Genomic DNA, 16941 nt, shown 5'->3' with positions numbered 1-16941 from the left:
CGAGTACCCGTAATCAGAATCAGAACCCGGGTCTCCCCCGCTGCTCCACCATGCCGCCTTCTCTCCAATGGTTCTGTACTTTGCTTGATTTCTTTTTAATTTGAAGTGTATTTAAAAAAAAAACCTCTGACTACGCAAGCCGACACAGTTGAAATAGACTGGTAATTGTAGCTTTGCCTTGGGTTAAAATGGACAGTGAATTCAGTTACATCGCAAGAGGCGCCAATCTAATTACAGCAACTAATGAGCAGTGTCGCCATTTGAGGCCATTGATGCTGATCATCTTTAATAAATGAAAAGCTGTCCAAATTGGCACTGATTATCTTTCTAAGAGATTTTCTCAAAGGCCACAAAATGTCACACACACACTAGGCTGTACAACTACTGCTGGGTTTCAGCAGAGGAGTGAAAATGCTGTTTGCTCCCTTGAGAGAGAAGCAATTACTTCGGACTGTATTGATCTCCAGTTCTGCTGCCTCACCCCCATTAATCGACAGCATTGTAGTTAATGCGGTGTTACATTTGGAACAGAGGAATCGGGAGCAAGTATAGATCACCTCGCCCTTTATGTCTACGGAGCTAATCATTAAGTTCACGGTTGATCTTTTCCCTGCTACCATCTCCATGTCCATGGATCCCATTAATGTCCAGAAGTGTATCAATCTCTGTTTGGATTGCTCAAAGACTGAACCATCACAGCCCTTTGGAGTACAGAATGCCAAGAGTTTCCACTCTTTGAATGAAGTTTTTCTTCATCTCAGTCCCAAGTGGCTGACCCATTACCCTGAGACTCTGGTCACTAGATTTCTCACCAAGCTGAAACGTTTTCCTTGCATTCAGCCCTGACGGCACTTTTCAATGAGATCTCCTGCTCTTCTCAAGGCTGCACGGTGCCAGAGACCCAGGTTCGATCCCGACTATGGGTGCTGACTCTGCGGAGTTTGAACGTCCTTCCTGTGACCGCGGGTGCTCCGATTTCCTCCCACATTACAAAGACGTGCAGATTGCTAGATTAATTGCCCCTGGTGTGTAGGATACAAAATTGTGATAACATGGAACTAGTGTAGGATGGTTGTTGGTTGGCGCAGACCTGGTGGGCCTAAGGGTCTGTTTGCATGCTCTATCTCTAAACAAATATGCAGGAGAACCCATATGTAGTCAATCTCTCCTTGAATGGCATGCAGTCTACTCGATCTACTGAATGGCATGCAGTCTACTCAATCTCTTCCTGCATGGCAAACCTTCCATGCACTTGCATCATTCTCGCCAATCTTTGTTCATAAGGTCATAAATTATAGAATCAGAATTAGGCCATTCGGCCCATCGTCCACTCTAGCATTCAACCTTGGCTGATTTATCTTTCTCTTTCAACTCTCTTCTGCCTTCGCCTCATAACCACTGACACCCTTATTAATCAAGAATCTATCAATCTCCACCTTAAACATATCCATCGACGGCCTCCATAGCCTTCTGTGGCAATGAATTCCACAAATTCATCACCCTCTGACTATAGAAATTCCTCCTTACCTCCTTTCTAAAGGTACTTCCTTTTATCCTGAGGCTATGGCCTCTGGTCCTAGACTCTCCCACCAGTGGAAACATCCTCTCCACATCCACACTTATCCAGGCCTTTCACAATTCGGTAAGTTCCAATCAGGTCCCTCCGCGCCCTTCTAAACTCCAGTGAGTAGAGGCCCAATGCTGTCAAATGCTCATCGTACGTTAACCCAATAATTTGTGGAATCATTCCCGTAAGCCTCTTCTCGACCCTCTCCGATGCCCGCACATCCTTCCTCAGATATGGAGCCCAAAACTGCTCACACTACTCCAAATGTGGCCTGACCAGTGTCTTATAAAGCCTCAGCATTCCATCCCTATTTTTGTATTCTTGTCCTTGGTTGCACTTTATGGGATGTATATCCCTTTTTAGGTATGGAGACTAAAAATGCATGCAATATTCCAGATACAGCCTACTGAATTGACATAAGAGCTCTTAATTCCTGCACTAAATCCACTCACAATAAAGGCCAACATACCATTTGCCTTAATTGCTTGCTTCAACAGCATGTTAGTTTGTGATAACTTGCAGAAACGGACCCTGTACTTCACCATTTCTTCATGTCTGAAGAAGGGTCCCGACCTGAAACGTCACCCATTTCTTCTCTCCAGAGATGCTGCCTGACCTGCTGAGTTACTCTGGCTTTTTGCCTCTATCTGCCATCTCAGAAATACTGGGCTTTTCTGTTTTTTGACACTGAAGTGGATGACTTTACATTTACCACATTATATTCCATCAATCGTTTTCTCGCCCACTCAGTTGGCTATATCCTCTTGAAGCCTCTATATATTCTCCTTCATACTCCCTCTCCCACAATCGGCAAACTTGGAGAATGACACTAGGTCCCCTCAGCTGAATGTTTGGCATGGATTGCCATTGGCTAAGGTCCAAATTTTGGTCCAAATAGGCGCGGACTGGGTGGGCCGAAGGGCCTGTTTCCGCGCTGTATCACTGAAACTAAAAACTAAACACAGGAATTTAACTTGAAGAAAACTATTCAACCAGCTTTGTGTGGCATGTTTTTTTTAGGAGTGAGGGGGTGAGTTGGTGGGAGGTGGGAATAAAGAAGTGGCTTCAAATGGCAATCATAAGGACGAATGATTAGCATTCTGTACAGCAACATTTAAGTAATGGTATTGTACTAAATGATAATGGCAATGCCTAATTAAATTCAAGCCTGCCATTACAGATTCTCGCAAATCATTTGAGCAGTTTTTCAATAATCCATGTTTTAGATTATTATTACAGGCAGAATAATGAGAGTGCAGGAAGGAACTGCAGATGCTGGTTTAAACCGAAGATAGACACAAAAAGCTGGAGTAACTCAGCGGGACAGGCAGCATCTCCGGAGAGACGGAATGGGTGCCGTTTTGGGTCGAGACCCTTCTTCAGAGTGTTGTTAAATGATTCCGAGAAGGGATCATCTGAATAAATAAATAAATAGGATGACAGATGGCACAATGGGCTAAGTGTTCGGCTGGCAACCGGAAGGTAGCTGGTTCGAATCCCGCTTGTAGTGCATACTGTCGTTGTGTCCTTGGGCAAGACACTTCACCCACCTTTGCCTGTGTGTGTCCTTGGGCAAGACACTTCACCCACCTTTGCCTGTGTGTGTGGATGTAATTATGTGAAGCACTTTGGGGTCAATGCAAGTTGACTAAAAATGTGCTATATAAATAAAGAAATTTAAAGAAATTTAATTTAATAGTCAGCACCACAACTGTCTTCGTTTGACTTTTTAACCATTGAAACTCACATTACTTTCTCTATACATCGCAATGGCCCAACAGTCTGCAATCCCCCTAGAGGCTAGGATAGAATGTGCAATTTATTCTTCTTAACCTCCCCTTGGTCAAAGCAATGTATTAGTGTGGCTGCAGTACATGATGGAGGTTTCCTCCACCAGGCCCATTCTCTTGGTCAGTGGCCTGTCGTACTTGTAGCATAGCCATAGCCCATCATGCCACCAGGTCTAACATTTTGCTCAGGTTGTGCAAGAAGAATATTGCACCACAAATGGAACTCATATCGAATCACCTCCCCATTCAATGTCAACTTTGCTGACCTGTGCTTCCTCTATTGCTAAAGTGAACCCACATACAAACTGGAGGAACAGCACCACATATCCCACCACCTTCTGAACCTTCAGAATTGTTGTCGTTGGCAGGGCAGTACTTTGCATATCGCCAACTTGGACAATTTTTACATTTTTATCAATCCAGTTAACCTACAAACCTGTTCGTCTTTGGAGTGTGGGAGGAAACAGAAGATCTCGGAGAAAACCCACGCAGATCACGGGAAGAACGTACAAACTCCATACAGACAGCACCCGTAGTCGGGATCGAACCCGGGTCTCTGGTGCTGCATTTTGCTGTAAAGCAGCAACTCTACCGCTGTGCCACTGTGACTGCCAGGGCAGCTTATGGCAATGTTATGGATTTCCAAGTAACACCCCTCCTACCATCTTGCTCTATCTTTTGCACCCCTCCCCCACCCCTTTCCACCCACGCCGTGCACCCATTTTCCCCACTATCTCCCACCCCTCACACACCCTGCTCCATTCCCTTCATCTCCCATCCTCAAGTCCCTCATAACCGTTTTAACAGAATCTAGGGATATGGGGAGAAAGCCGGAATGGGGTACTGATTTTGGATGATCAGCCGTGATCATATTGAATGGCGGCGCTGGGCTGAATGGCCTACTCCTGCACCTATTTTCTACGTTTCTATGTTTATCCCCGTCTCTTCCCCGTCTCTTCCCCCCCCCCCCCCCCCTCTACCCCTCCCCCTTCGACCCAAATTCCAACCTCTGGCTTTAATCTTCTCTCCATATCTGACACCCTTTTGTGTCCTTGATCACTTACTCCACTCATCTGCCTATCCACCCCCCTCACCTGAGTCCACATAGCTTATAGTGAAAGGCCTGGATAGAGTGGATGTGGAGAGGATGTTTCCACTAGTGGGAGAGTCTAGGACTAGAGGTCAAAGCCTCAGAATTAAAAGACGTTCCTTTAGGAAGGGGATGAGAAGGAATTTCTTTAATCAGAGGGTGGTGAATCTGTGGAATTCTTTGCCACAGAAGTCTGTGGAGGCCGTCAATGGATATTTTTAAGGCAGAGAAAGATAGATAATTGATCAGCACGGGTGTCAGGGGTTATGGGGAGAAGGCAGGAGAATGGGGTTAGGAGAGAGAGATAGATCAGTCATGATTGAATGGCGGAGTAGACTTGATGGGCCGAATGGCCTAATTCATCTCCTATTACTTATGACCTGAACAGGTTTTGTCCCGCTCTCAGCTCCCTTTTCCAGCCACCCCTGCTACAATCAACCTATAAAAGGCTCTCGACCCAAAGTGTCGTCTGTCCATTCCCTCCACAGATGCTGCCCGACTCGCTGAGTTCCTCCAGCACTCTGTGTTTTATTCCAGCTTCCAGCATCTGCAGTTCCTTGTGTCTCTCTCCAGTCATTAGCATCTGCTGTGCATTCAGAAAGAGTGCCTTCCCCTTTAGACAAGAACCGATCAGCTTTTGATCATGAGCTCTAAATTACTTAGAATGCATTACTTTATATCCCCCAAGCCTTTGATTAAATATTGCAAACTTTTATAAAGTTTCTTTTCTTTAGTATTTGTGCAGTTGACTTTTCCCCAATGGTAATCCGTTTCATCAGTTGTAGCAGTGCTCCTGAACACAAGACCGATTTATGGCTTTTGGCCAAATGTCAACAAAGCCGTCTGTAACTATTTGAGGTGACCTTGTTGAAAAGAATCAAAGCCTTTTTTGGTTTGGTTTAGTTTAGTTTAGAGATACAGCGTGGAAACAGGCCCTTCAGCCCACCGGGTCCGTGCCGGCCAGTGATCCCGCACATTGACTCCAGGAACACACACTAGGGACAATTTTTATATTTACACCAAGCCAATTTACTTACATACCTGTACGTCTTTGGAGTGTGGGAGAAAACCGAAGATCTCGCAGAAAACCCCCACAGGTCACGGGGAGAACGTACAAGCTCCGTACAGACAGCACTCGTAGTCGGGATCGAACCCGGGTCTCTGGTGCTGCAAGCGCTGTAAGGCTGCAACTCTTCCGCCGTGCCACCCTAGTTCATATTTGGTTCATTATGACTTTTGTTGACCTCAACGGTTTAGCCAACTTTGTGTCTGTCAGCTTCCAAATACCTTTCAAAGTTTAACGTTACATATGAAATCAGTTTGCTGCAACTTTTCAGGCAGTGGGTTAGAGGTCCTGTTAATGAATGAAGAAAGATCACCTTACTTTCTATGTATAGACACATATAGTGCTGGAGTAACTCAGCGGGATCGGGCAGCATCTCTGGAGAAAAAGGATGGGTGATGTTTCAGGTGGGGACCCTTCTTCAGACTGAAAGTAGAGGGGAAGGGAACTGGATGTGGGAAAAGGCCAGAAGCAAGCAGGACTGGCGACAGGAAGGGTGGAGGCCACAATGGCCCATTGTTGGCTGGGGAAGAGGTGATAACGAAGGGATGCAAACAGTTCTACGTTATCCCACTTTTTCATCCACTCCCTTCGCACACGGAGCAATTTACAGAGGCCAATTAACCCACAAACCTGCATATCTTTGGGGTGTGGGAGGAAATCCGAGCACCTGGAGAAAACCCACGTGGTCACTTGTATCATACCTACTTCAATCTATTTATTTGATTAATTCTCCCTCCTCATTGTGAATGTCTGCAACGTTGTGCCTTGGCTGATAGAGACTTGCTTGTGCATATTGGGATGGTGGAAAACCTTGCTAACAAATGCCAAATTCGGCAACAAATCTCCAGAGCACGTGGAACTTGGTGAACAGCAGAACAAACAATGTATCTCCTTACTCAATGAAACTTTAGTGAGTTTAGGGCAGGGGAAATCTAATGGGCTTGGCCCACAGACGATTTTTTTTGGGCGACTACAGGCGATTGCCGCAAAATTTTTAACGTTGAACATTTTTCGGCGACAATGGCGACAATTTTTGCTGTCGTAGGTTGTCGCCAGGTGTTGTGGGTAAATTCCATTAAAGTAGTCCCTGGCAGTCGCCTAAGTGGGACAGGCCCAAAAGGAGGGCGATATGATAGCATGAATGAATTTGGAATCAAATCAGGTTTAGAAAGAAAAACAGAATGAAAGAAAGTTTTCAATGAGTGAAGCAAAAGGTAGGCAAAGAGAGAAATATAGGAATTTGCTTTTTACTTGGTCTTGAAATCGCTCACAATCTTAGTTTAGTTTAGAGATACAGCGTGGAAATAGGTCCTTCGCCCACCGAGTCTGCAGCGACAAGATTTCCTCGCACAATAACACTATCTACACACACTAGGGACAGTTTACATTCACCAAGCCAATTAACCTACAAACCTGTACGTCTTTGGAGTGTTGGAGGAAACCAAAGATCTCGGAGTAAACGCATGCAGATCACGGGGAGAACGTGCAAACTCCGTACAGGCAGCACCCGTAATTAGGATTGAACCCGGGTCTCTGGGGTTGTGAGGCAGCAACTCCACCGCTGCGCCACCGTGCCGCCCTGGGGTTTTGAAAGAAAAACAGAGTGGTAGAAAGTTTGTCAATGAGGGAAGGAAAAGGCAGTCAAAAATGGAATAGTCAGAATTTGCTTGTTACGATCTCCTGAAACCGTCCACAATCTGCTGGATTGAAACACCACATAGGCCAAGGGAGGACAGTTTCTGAAAAGATCAACTAATGTTTTTCCAGAGCTCTGTGAATGACCCTGCAATTTTGTAGAGTGGAGATAATGATGGTTCATGAACACCACAGCGGCGTGCGTGAATCCCAGGAGCACTGATAAATGTCAGTCCTGAATGGCTCGCACATTGTTAGGAAGATATTTATACTGTCAATTACCGAGCATTTTGTTTCAATTAAAGTTAAATCATAGCGGAAATCATGGGGGGATTGTGTGGCAGACCCCCTGCTTACACAATCTAACAGTGGAAGAATGATACAATTATTTCCGGAAAATTTGGAGCAATTCTCGAACCAGAGGGTATCAACCCCTCACCATGAGATTGGTGCCGTAATCAGTGCAAATGAGTTTATTTCGCATTATTCTCACAGATAAAGCTGCCCCGTCATATTCCTGGTGTTATTATCAGGAACGGCGTTCTCTGTTCAATCAGAAATAATCCTTATAGTCTTTCTCTTCAGCTCCTTCAAGGGCGAAATGATTGATAATTCAAGGTGCTGTCACACAAGTAACAATTGCTTCCTGCTAATTTTTTTTCCACTGGAATGGGAAAAAACCCCTTCTGAATTCGCGTCTGGCTGGTGAACTATACACAGCACGAGAATAGACTAAAACACAAATAACTGGAGGAGAGGATTCATTTTTCCTCATTGACAGACGTTTATCTGGCCAGGGAAGATTGGAGAAAAAGAATGATGGGTAGCAATAGGCAGCGTTGTAAAGAGAAGATTGGGGTACTGTCTAATTAGAGAGCAAGTTGAATGACAGATGCAAGCTTGATAATATGAGGGAGCTGAGCTGAAAGTTTAAAGGAATGATAGGGCAAAAATGCAGCACGGTGGCGCAGCGGTAGAGTTGCTGTTTTACAGCGCCAGGGACCCGGATTCGATCCTGACTACGGATGCTGTCTGCAAGGAGTTTGTACTTTCTCCCCGTGACCTGCGTGTATTTCCACCCATACTCCAAAATCGTACAGGTTTGTAGGTTAATGGGCTTCAGAAAAGATTGTAACTTGTCCCTGGTGTGTAGGGTAGTGCCAGTGCACAGGGATCGCTGGTTGGCACAGACTCAGTGGGCTGAAGGACCTGTTTCCACCCTGTATCTCTAAACTAAAACTACACTAAAATGTGAGAAAAGATTGACATTGAAAGGACAAGATAAAGCAACAGACTCTTATCTAGATGTTAACATGGAAAGGGTTTGCCAAGGGGTGAATAGAGAGATGCAAATTGAGCAGATGGCATCCAAGTTTACTGATGGAGAGGACTTAAGTGTCACTCCAGCTGCAGCCTTAGTTCCTTGGATGTTAGATGAGATTAAAAGTAGGTAAAGAAGAGGCGTTAGAAATGTTGGCGACTTGTATAGGTTGTTCAACTGTGATGTGAGTTACTGAGTGGGGAAAATCTAGGAGCAGATTTATTTCACCCATCTTATTTCGATATGTGAGTGATGCTGGAAGACTATAATTGTTCAAAGGTAGAAGGGCTAGAGGAAGCCCCGCAAAAAAGTGTCAGTTTAACATCAGTAGTAATTTTTGGAAACTTTATTAGTAAGTTCAAAACATTATTTTTCCCACTAAAAAAGTTTCCAAAAAACACTACTGATGTTAAATTGACCTAAGTTACATAAAGAAATCCCAACACAGAAAGGTTATGAGCAAATCACATGTAACTTAGGTAGACAAAAATGCTGGAGAAACTCAGCATGTGAGGCAGCATCTATTTCCGTCCATGACCACCAAGAGTTACTTCAGTTTATCATGAGATTTCTGATCCTAACCTAACACATTGGCTAATACATCATCCTTTACTTTAGTATTAGACTTTGCTTTAGAGATATATGCTCCTATACCTTCTTCCAGAGGGCAGGAGTGAAATGTGAGTGTGGCCAGAGTGGTGTGGGTCTCTGACGATGCTGACTGCTTTTTAATGCAGTACTGAGGATAAAAAAATTCACCCAGAGAGTTAAAGGGCTTTCTCACGGTGCGACCTGACGCAAGATTTAACAAGAGTTTAACATCGTGGGAACCTCCTGTGATAACAGTACGGCATTCGTGGACCACCGAGGACCTCCGTGGCGCTAACGGCAGGTAGTCGTGTAACTTTGTAAGGTCGGGAGAAAATTCAAACATTTTTGAATTTCTCCAAGAGTGACTTGAGCAGATGCCAGTGCGATATCCGTGCGATATCCGTAATGACTCTTGCAGGTACCGTGGGAACTCCTGCGAACGGTAAACCCGGAAGCTTGACAGAGGGGACATAAGGTGAGTAAAAAAGGTGGTCTCAATATCGCCAATGGACCATGTGTCCATCGAGGACGTCCCACCTAATTGTCATTGTTTGAGAATCTTTTTCACAGTAAGACTTGCAGAGATGCCTCTCAGAAAAGCGCAAAGAAAGGGGTCAAAGAAAGTCAGAAATTTTTTAGCCATGCAGGTAAATGAGGAGGAGACTCAGCAAGAGAGACAGGTGGAGAGGCAAGAGGAGATGCCAGAGATACCATTGCCTGTGGGCTCCTTGGAGCAGGGAGAGGGTGATCAAGGTGGATTTGAGATTGCCTCCCCAGTAGCTGTTGCCTCCCCAATGGCCTCAGCAGACAATAACATAAAGGGAAGATGGCAGAAGGTAAGGCCATATAACTTCAACAGGGAACAAGAGGGGGAACTGGTGGAGTGGTACCAATGCAATGCAAATAAAAGTTTGAGTTTTAGTCTATTTTATTTCTTGGCCACTCACCATTTGGTGTGACATCTATAGTCCTTTGTAAATGTCTGTATGTTAATTTATGTGTCCTTTACTCTTGTGCATTTTTTTTTTCTGTTGGTGGCTCCACATTTTATTATATCCTGAAGTGTGATAAAGCTTTTACCTCATCATTTTGATTGTCATTGCTTGTTTACCGCACTGCTAAATAAATATATTTTTTACTATCAGCTTGATGTCTGCAAATCGTCATTAATACATCACTACAAGATGAATGTCTCTAATGTTATAATCCCTCTCATGCTGAAACACAAAATACCTTAATGGAGGTGATATAATCACATTTTCACTCATTTACATTTTTGAGTGTGCAGGACTCTGAAATGTTCAGCTATTTAAATGTGTTCTTCACCTCTTGGTAGAAAATGAAATAAGACAATCAGCACGGTAAATGTGATACAAAGTCTTTATTCCTATTTGACAATATAAGAAGACGAATTCTGTCACATATTGAGAGGAGATGCATCACACAAAACATTTGTCTGTAAAAGGGCCTCGCAAACACGAAATACAACAAATGAGGCACGCGAGATTATTTAAAACACATTATATCCATCAACCTCCGCTACAATCGTGAACTCAGGCATTTAAAGGGACAATGCAATGTTCTAAACGGCAGGTTTTGCGGACGAACATCTTATAGGAAGCACTTTTCAGAGGACAACACTAGGAAGTCAGCTTATAACATGCAGTAGTGTTCCTGTGGTCGGCTACCCATCAATATAGCTGTCCTGCCACGGCACAATCCCCAATTGTGAATTGTAGTAAGCGCAGAGATGGTCTCTTTGCTCTTTCACACTGGATGTGCCCGAGTTACCTTTCAAACGCTGCAGTGAGACCATTTTCAACTTGTTCGCACCACTTCTCCAAGCACCTAATGTTACTTCCCCTGTGTCACTGTCCACTATGTCACCATCCTGGATGGATGTTGCTGATCCAGCAGCTGCACCTCTCATTCGGATCAGGTTGTGCAGAACACATGCTGCATATACTATACTCTCCACATTCTTGGGCCTCTGCTCCATTGTCTTGAGCAAGCATCTAAATCTGTTTGCCAAGATGCCAAAATAATTTTCTACTACCCTCCTGGCCCTTGACAGCCTGTAATTGAAGATCCTCTGTTCCCTAGTTAGATTCCTCTGTGGATATGGCTTCATAATCCAGGGCCGTAGTGCAAAGGCTTCATCAGCAACCATCGCATATGGGATGTCCGGGCTGTCTTCTCCTGACAGAGGTTCTGGATCAGGCATGCCTGCTGTTCCACCTTTCATTTTCTTTCCAAGCCAGGTTTCTTTCCAAATCCGGCCATCACCAACACTTCCAGGTGTGCCCACATCCACATACAGGAAGTTGTAGTTATAATCAACCACCGCCATGAGTACAATTGAGTGGAATTTCTTGTAATTGAAATAGTTTGAGCCACCTCCGGGTGGTTTACGAATTGCCACATGCTTGCCATCCAAAGCCCCACATGTGTGAGCAAAGTTCCACCTGTTTTCAAACCCCAGTGCAACTCTCTTCCACGCATCTGGTGTACTGGGGCATTCCATCACTTCAGCTGAATAAAATTGGATGATCGCCTCACAGGTTTCTCGGACAATACCACAGATGCTGTTGGTGGTGACAAGAAAGTTGAAAGATAGACTTTTATAAGAATCGCCTGAGGCCAAGTAGCGGAGGGTGATTGCTATGCGCAACCCTGGTTCCAGTGCCTTTCTCATTACAGTGTCAGTCTTCTTCAGCAGAGGTCCCAAATTATTCTTTAACTCATTAAAGAGCTCGGGTGAAATTCTGACAAAGTTTTTGAATGCATTTTTATCCTCTTCGCACAGCACATTAAGCAGTTGCTCATATTGTCCAAATTGAGGTCTCCATTGAAACATGGGCTTAACCCAGTGAGACTTCCTCTTAATTCTCTTTTTAATTAATCTCACCCTTCTGCCTTCACGCAAGCGTTTTCGATGCACATGTTGCACTAATGCATACAGCGCGTCAATGAAAATAACAACCAGCCTGTACTCGAACCAACTTTGTATAGGCATGTCTGCAAATGAGCCAATTCTACGAACGGAGGATATTTATATAGTGTGTGAAAAAAAGTGACATCATTTGTGCCACGTGATTAACTACACTACAGTCCACGATGTTCATTCACGATTAACGGGAAAGATCGGGAGACGGATAAGTCACTCGCACAAATGACAGAATTGCCGAGTACCGTGGGAACTCTTTATCTACCCCCCGTTATATCGTGCGGAACTCGTGCTGGACCACGACCACTTCACTCGGGTGACATCTTGCGTCAGGTCGCACCGTGAGAACCGGCCATTAAGGATCTGTGGGATTCTCTTCCACAGAAGGCTATGGATGCCAATTCATTGGATGTATTCAAGAGAGACTTAGATTTAGCTCTTTGGGCTAACAGAATCAATGGATATGGGGAGAAAGCAGGAACAGGGTACTGATTTTGGATGATCAGCCTTGATCATATTGAATGGCGGTGCTGGCTCGAAGGGCCGAATGGCCTACTCCTTTACTTATTTTCTATATTACTATGTTTCGATGACTCTTGTAGATCCCTTTGTTGGTGGGGAGTTCAGTATGTGTGATGGACTGGGCAATGTTTGTGAATTTTTGCAATCTTCTTCTTTCCGTGGTGTTCGAGATGCTGAACCAGGCCGTGATGAGATGTTTCTATTCAGGGGAGGATCGCGAACAAGATGACATAGCCATGAGATAAGGGGCCGGATATTTAAAGCAGAATTGCATAGAGTTTTCTTTACTTTCAAATGGAAGTGAATCTTTGGGATCATCAGTGCCCCCAGGGCAGTGAAGGCCAATCATTAGATATATATTTAAGGTAAAGATAGATAAATATTTGGAAGATGGAGGTATTGAAGGCTTCAGGAAATTAACACTGAAAATGTATTGATGCTAGAATAGATTTGCAATGATCATATTGAATAACAGAGTGTAGAGGCCTAGATAGTAATAAAACATATCAGAAGCCCTTTGGAAATTAGTGAAACAAATCTCGGTGCAGGTCCACCATCATATTTCTGACGCCGTTGGTTCCAGAGCCTGACTGGATTATTCGTTATGCCGGACCAACAGAGGGGGGCGGCCTTGTGGAGCCGAGATACTGGTCGGCAGAGTCGGCCTCGGAAGTCGGCAATGGGAGCGGATCTGCTGGCCCCAGCCGGGACGGGGTTCCAGAGCCTCTGCCACTGGCGGAAAAATCTGACCCGATGAAAGGAGTTACCGGACCACCATTTGGCGGAAAATTGGAGGTGGGCAGGAACATGGTAGCACCGATTAATAGCACAGTTAATAATGCACACCGAGTGCTGGTCTTTATTAATACTTTGTTATCGGTATTAGGCTTCGTCTGAATAACACACCAATTTGAACTTGCTGAGGACCTTTCCCACAGCACTATATGAAGGGTGTGAAGTTTCTCACAAGTGTACCGAAGAAAATTACTAGCATGTGAAGATGTTGCATTTGCTTTACTTAGAGTGGGGATTGCTTGATGATAACGGGGATAGATGTTTTAAATCCATTTTAGATTATTTTTTAAACTAAAGAAAAACTGCAGAGGCTGAAGTGCCAGATTTACTGGTAAAATAATATAAGACGGCAGGCAGAGAAGCATTGAAAGCAAAGAATGGATGGGATTTGGAGCCAGTTTTCTGATCAAGCGGTAGGCGCAGATTTAGACACAATGAACACAATTAACAAACCCAGAAACAACTACCTTCACACTCTCCATTCTCCCCCAAAACCCTCCCCCTTACTTTCCTCAACCCCCTCCCTCCCCCTTCTCCTGAACCCTACTGCCTAGAACTTCTATCTTCACAATCAATAAAGACACCAAGTTCTGTACCTATTCTAGTTCGCAAGTTCACAAGTTATAGGGGTAGAATTAGGCCATTTGGCCCATCGAGTCTACTCTGCCATCTCTGCCTCCTAATCCCATTCTCCTGACTTCTCCCCACGTCCCCTGACACCTTAAATATTTCTAATGATCTGGCTTCTGCTTCCATAGGGGAGAGGGAAGGGTGGAGTAAAGGACTCCAAATATTCACTTGGGAGGCGAAGGGTTCCTAATATGTTCACTTACATCTGCAAAAAAGAAAAATTCCAAAGTCAACGTCTTTTTTCTTTTTTGTTTGAGCAGCGGCAAAATGGTGGCAACCGTGCATTTGTGGTTGTGCGAAATAATCTCACCGTGCCTTGCCCAAGCGACAATAAAGAACCACTGGACCATTGGGAAAATCCTTCATAATAGTCCCTGCATTTGTTCAAGTCAGTAATATAAATTCTGAAAAGCAAGGGGACTGGTATTGACCCCTGAAGATTCCCACTGCTTTGAGCCAGACCCCGTCACTAAAACTCCCATATATAACTTCCTTTTGTTCACCCCATTGAGACAATTTTTAATCTAGATAGAGCCTTCGTTCTTTCCTCCCTTATATATTTTAAGAACCTGGGCTCTATTTTATCTAGGCTTTTATGCTACCTTTTAGTTCGTCCTCTCTGTGCAAGTTACTGTTTGAAATATTTAATATTTTTTAACCCTCAAAATCAAAATCTGTGCAATCTATTCTTTCGGAACAACAGGTACAAAATCTTTAGAGTCATAGAGTGATACAGCGTGGAAACAGGCCCTTCAACCCAGCTTGCCCACACCAGCCAACATGTCCCATCTACACTAGTCCCACCTGCACGTATTTGACCCTCATCCATGTACCTGTCTAAATGTTGCCTCCATATCCTACTGGCAGCTCGTTCCATACACCCACCACCCTTAGCGTGAAAAGGTTACCCCTCAGGTTCCTATTAAACCCCGCTCACAAACCTGTGCCCTCTGGTTCTCGATTCCCTTACTCTGGGCAAGAGACTGTGCGTAGACCCACTCTCTTCCTCTCATGATTTTGCACACCTCTCTAAGATCACCCCTCACCCACTTTAACCCAACTTGTCACTGTACTTTTGATCCCATGAGCTTTTTCTATACGCATCAATCTGCCATGGGCATTTTGCCAAGCGTCTTTCTGAAATATCACATGAACACGCTTCACAAATATCATGCTTCTCATTGCCTCCGCAATAAACCCAGTCACCAGATGGTCAAACATGACTTTCCATTGACAGATCCATGTCCCCCCACCCTTGACTCTAACCTCTGCTGCTCTCAAACTTGATTTGTTTTCCCACAAAAATTTGTTTCCAGTAATTTGTCTGCCGTCAATGTTTTTTCTGAATGACTCAATCTGTCTTTGTCACTTCAAGAGAGAGTCAAGAGTCAAGAGTAGACACAAAGTGCTGGAGGAACTCAGCGGGCCAGGCATCATCTCTGGAGAGGAATGGGTGATGTTTTGGGTCGAGACCCTTCTTCAGCCTAGAGTCAAGAGTATTTCATTGTCATATGTTGCAGATAGAACAATGAGATTCTTACTTTCAGCAGCACAACCGAATATGTACGCATAGTACTCTGTAAACAATATATTAAATGAGAGAGAAAAAATAGTTTAGTGTATACGTGTGTGTATATATATATACACACACATACACACATATACACACATATATATACACACGCACACACACACATACCCAACTTGCCTACACTGGCCAACACGTCCCAGCTACACTAGTCCCACCTGCCAGCATTTGATCCATATCCCTCAAATCCTGTCCTATCCATGAACCTGTCTAACTGCTTCTGAAAAGTTGGGACAGTCCCAGCCTCAACTACCTCCGTGGTCACGTGATCCAAGGTACAGGGAGAAGCGCTTTTGTTGCATGCTAACCAGTCAGCGGAAAGACTGGGTCGGGACTCGTCTTCAGACTAAGCAAGGGTCTCAACCCGAAACGTCACCTATTCCTTTTCTCCAGAGATGCTGCCTGACTCGCTGAGTTACGCCAACTTTTTGCATTTATCTTTGGTTTGTGTTTATCTGCAGTTCCTTCCTGCACACAGGGACATGTTGGAGGTGGGTCCCAGTTTGATTTCCTGCTGTATTTGAAGCTGGAAAGGTATTTTGACTCTGTCTTTGACTCTGACATGGGGGGGAGAGGGGAGTGCAGGGGAGAGATATGTTTAAGTTTTGCCTTCCATCACAGTGAGGAGGACTCACTGTGATGGATGTTTATGTGAATTGAATTGTGTTGGTGTGTGTCTTGGTTCTTTTTTTGTATGGCTGCAGAAACCAAATTTCGTTTGAAACTCATGTGAGGTTCAAATGACAATAAAAGGTATTGTATTGTATTGTATTGTATGTTGGTTTGGTTCGCCATTATCTGGCAGCACAGGATGAAGCTTGCAAAGCTCTTATGCTGAAAACTAAACTACAGTGGCAATGAGTTGTGTGTGAGAGTCCCGATATGCTCTATTATCACTGATCGCTGCATGGCTCACACTGAAGCTTATCAGAGAATATAAACTCCAGCCAAATGCCATTGGCTATTAGAAGCTGTGCATCTTAGTCTGGCTTCCTATCTTCAAATGTGATCTGCTTCTTTGTGAGAGGTAAGTGTTTCCCAGACAGATTTTAATTCCTTCAAACTTGCAAGAACTGTGGAATCAGAAGATCAGAATGGCAGCAATGGGAACCGGGTCCTTTGAGTACTCAGTGATGTGTAGGAAGGAACTGCAGATGCTGGCTTACACTGAAGGGAGAGACAAAGTGCTGGAGTAACTCAGCAGGTCAGGCAGCATCTCTGGGGAAAATGGATGGGTGACGTTTCAGGTTTGACCATTTCTTCAGAAAATTATAAATTGGAGGAACAGCACCTTATATTTCGCTTGGGCAGCTTACAGCCCAGTGGTATGAACGTTGATTTCCCAAATTTCAAATAACCCCTGCATTCCGTGTCTCCCGTCCTCCTCCACCCTAGTCGT

The 16941-nt window shown here is 44.3% G+C and overlaps 1 protein-coding gene across 6 annotated transcripts in view; it reads left to right on the top strand.

The window, feature by feature from the left end:
• Positions 1-16941, top strand: part of cadps2 (calcium dependent secretion activator 2) — a 393466-nt gene that overhangs the window by 101076 nt on the left and 275449 nt on the right. The window lies entirely within an intron of this gene.

The sequence above is a fragment of the Amblyraja radiata genome, chromosome 19, assembly GCF_010909765.2.
Source record: "Amblyraja radiata isolate CabotCenter1 chromosome 19, sAmbRad1.1.pri, whole genome shotgun sequence".
NCBI lineage: Eukaryota > Metazoa > Chordata > Chondrichthyes > Rajiformes > Rajidae > Amblyraja > Amblyraja radiata.
This window is presented reverse-complemented; position numbering and strand designations above follow the sequence as displayed.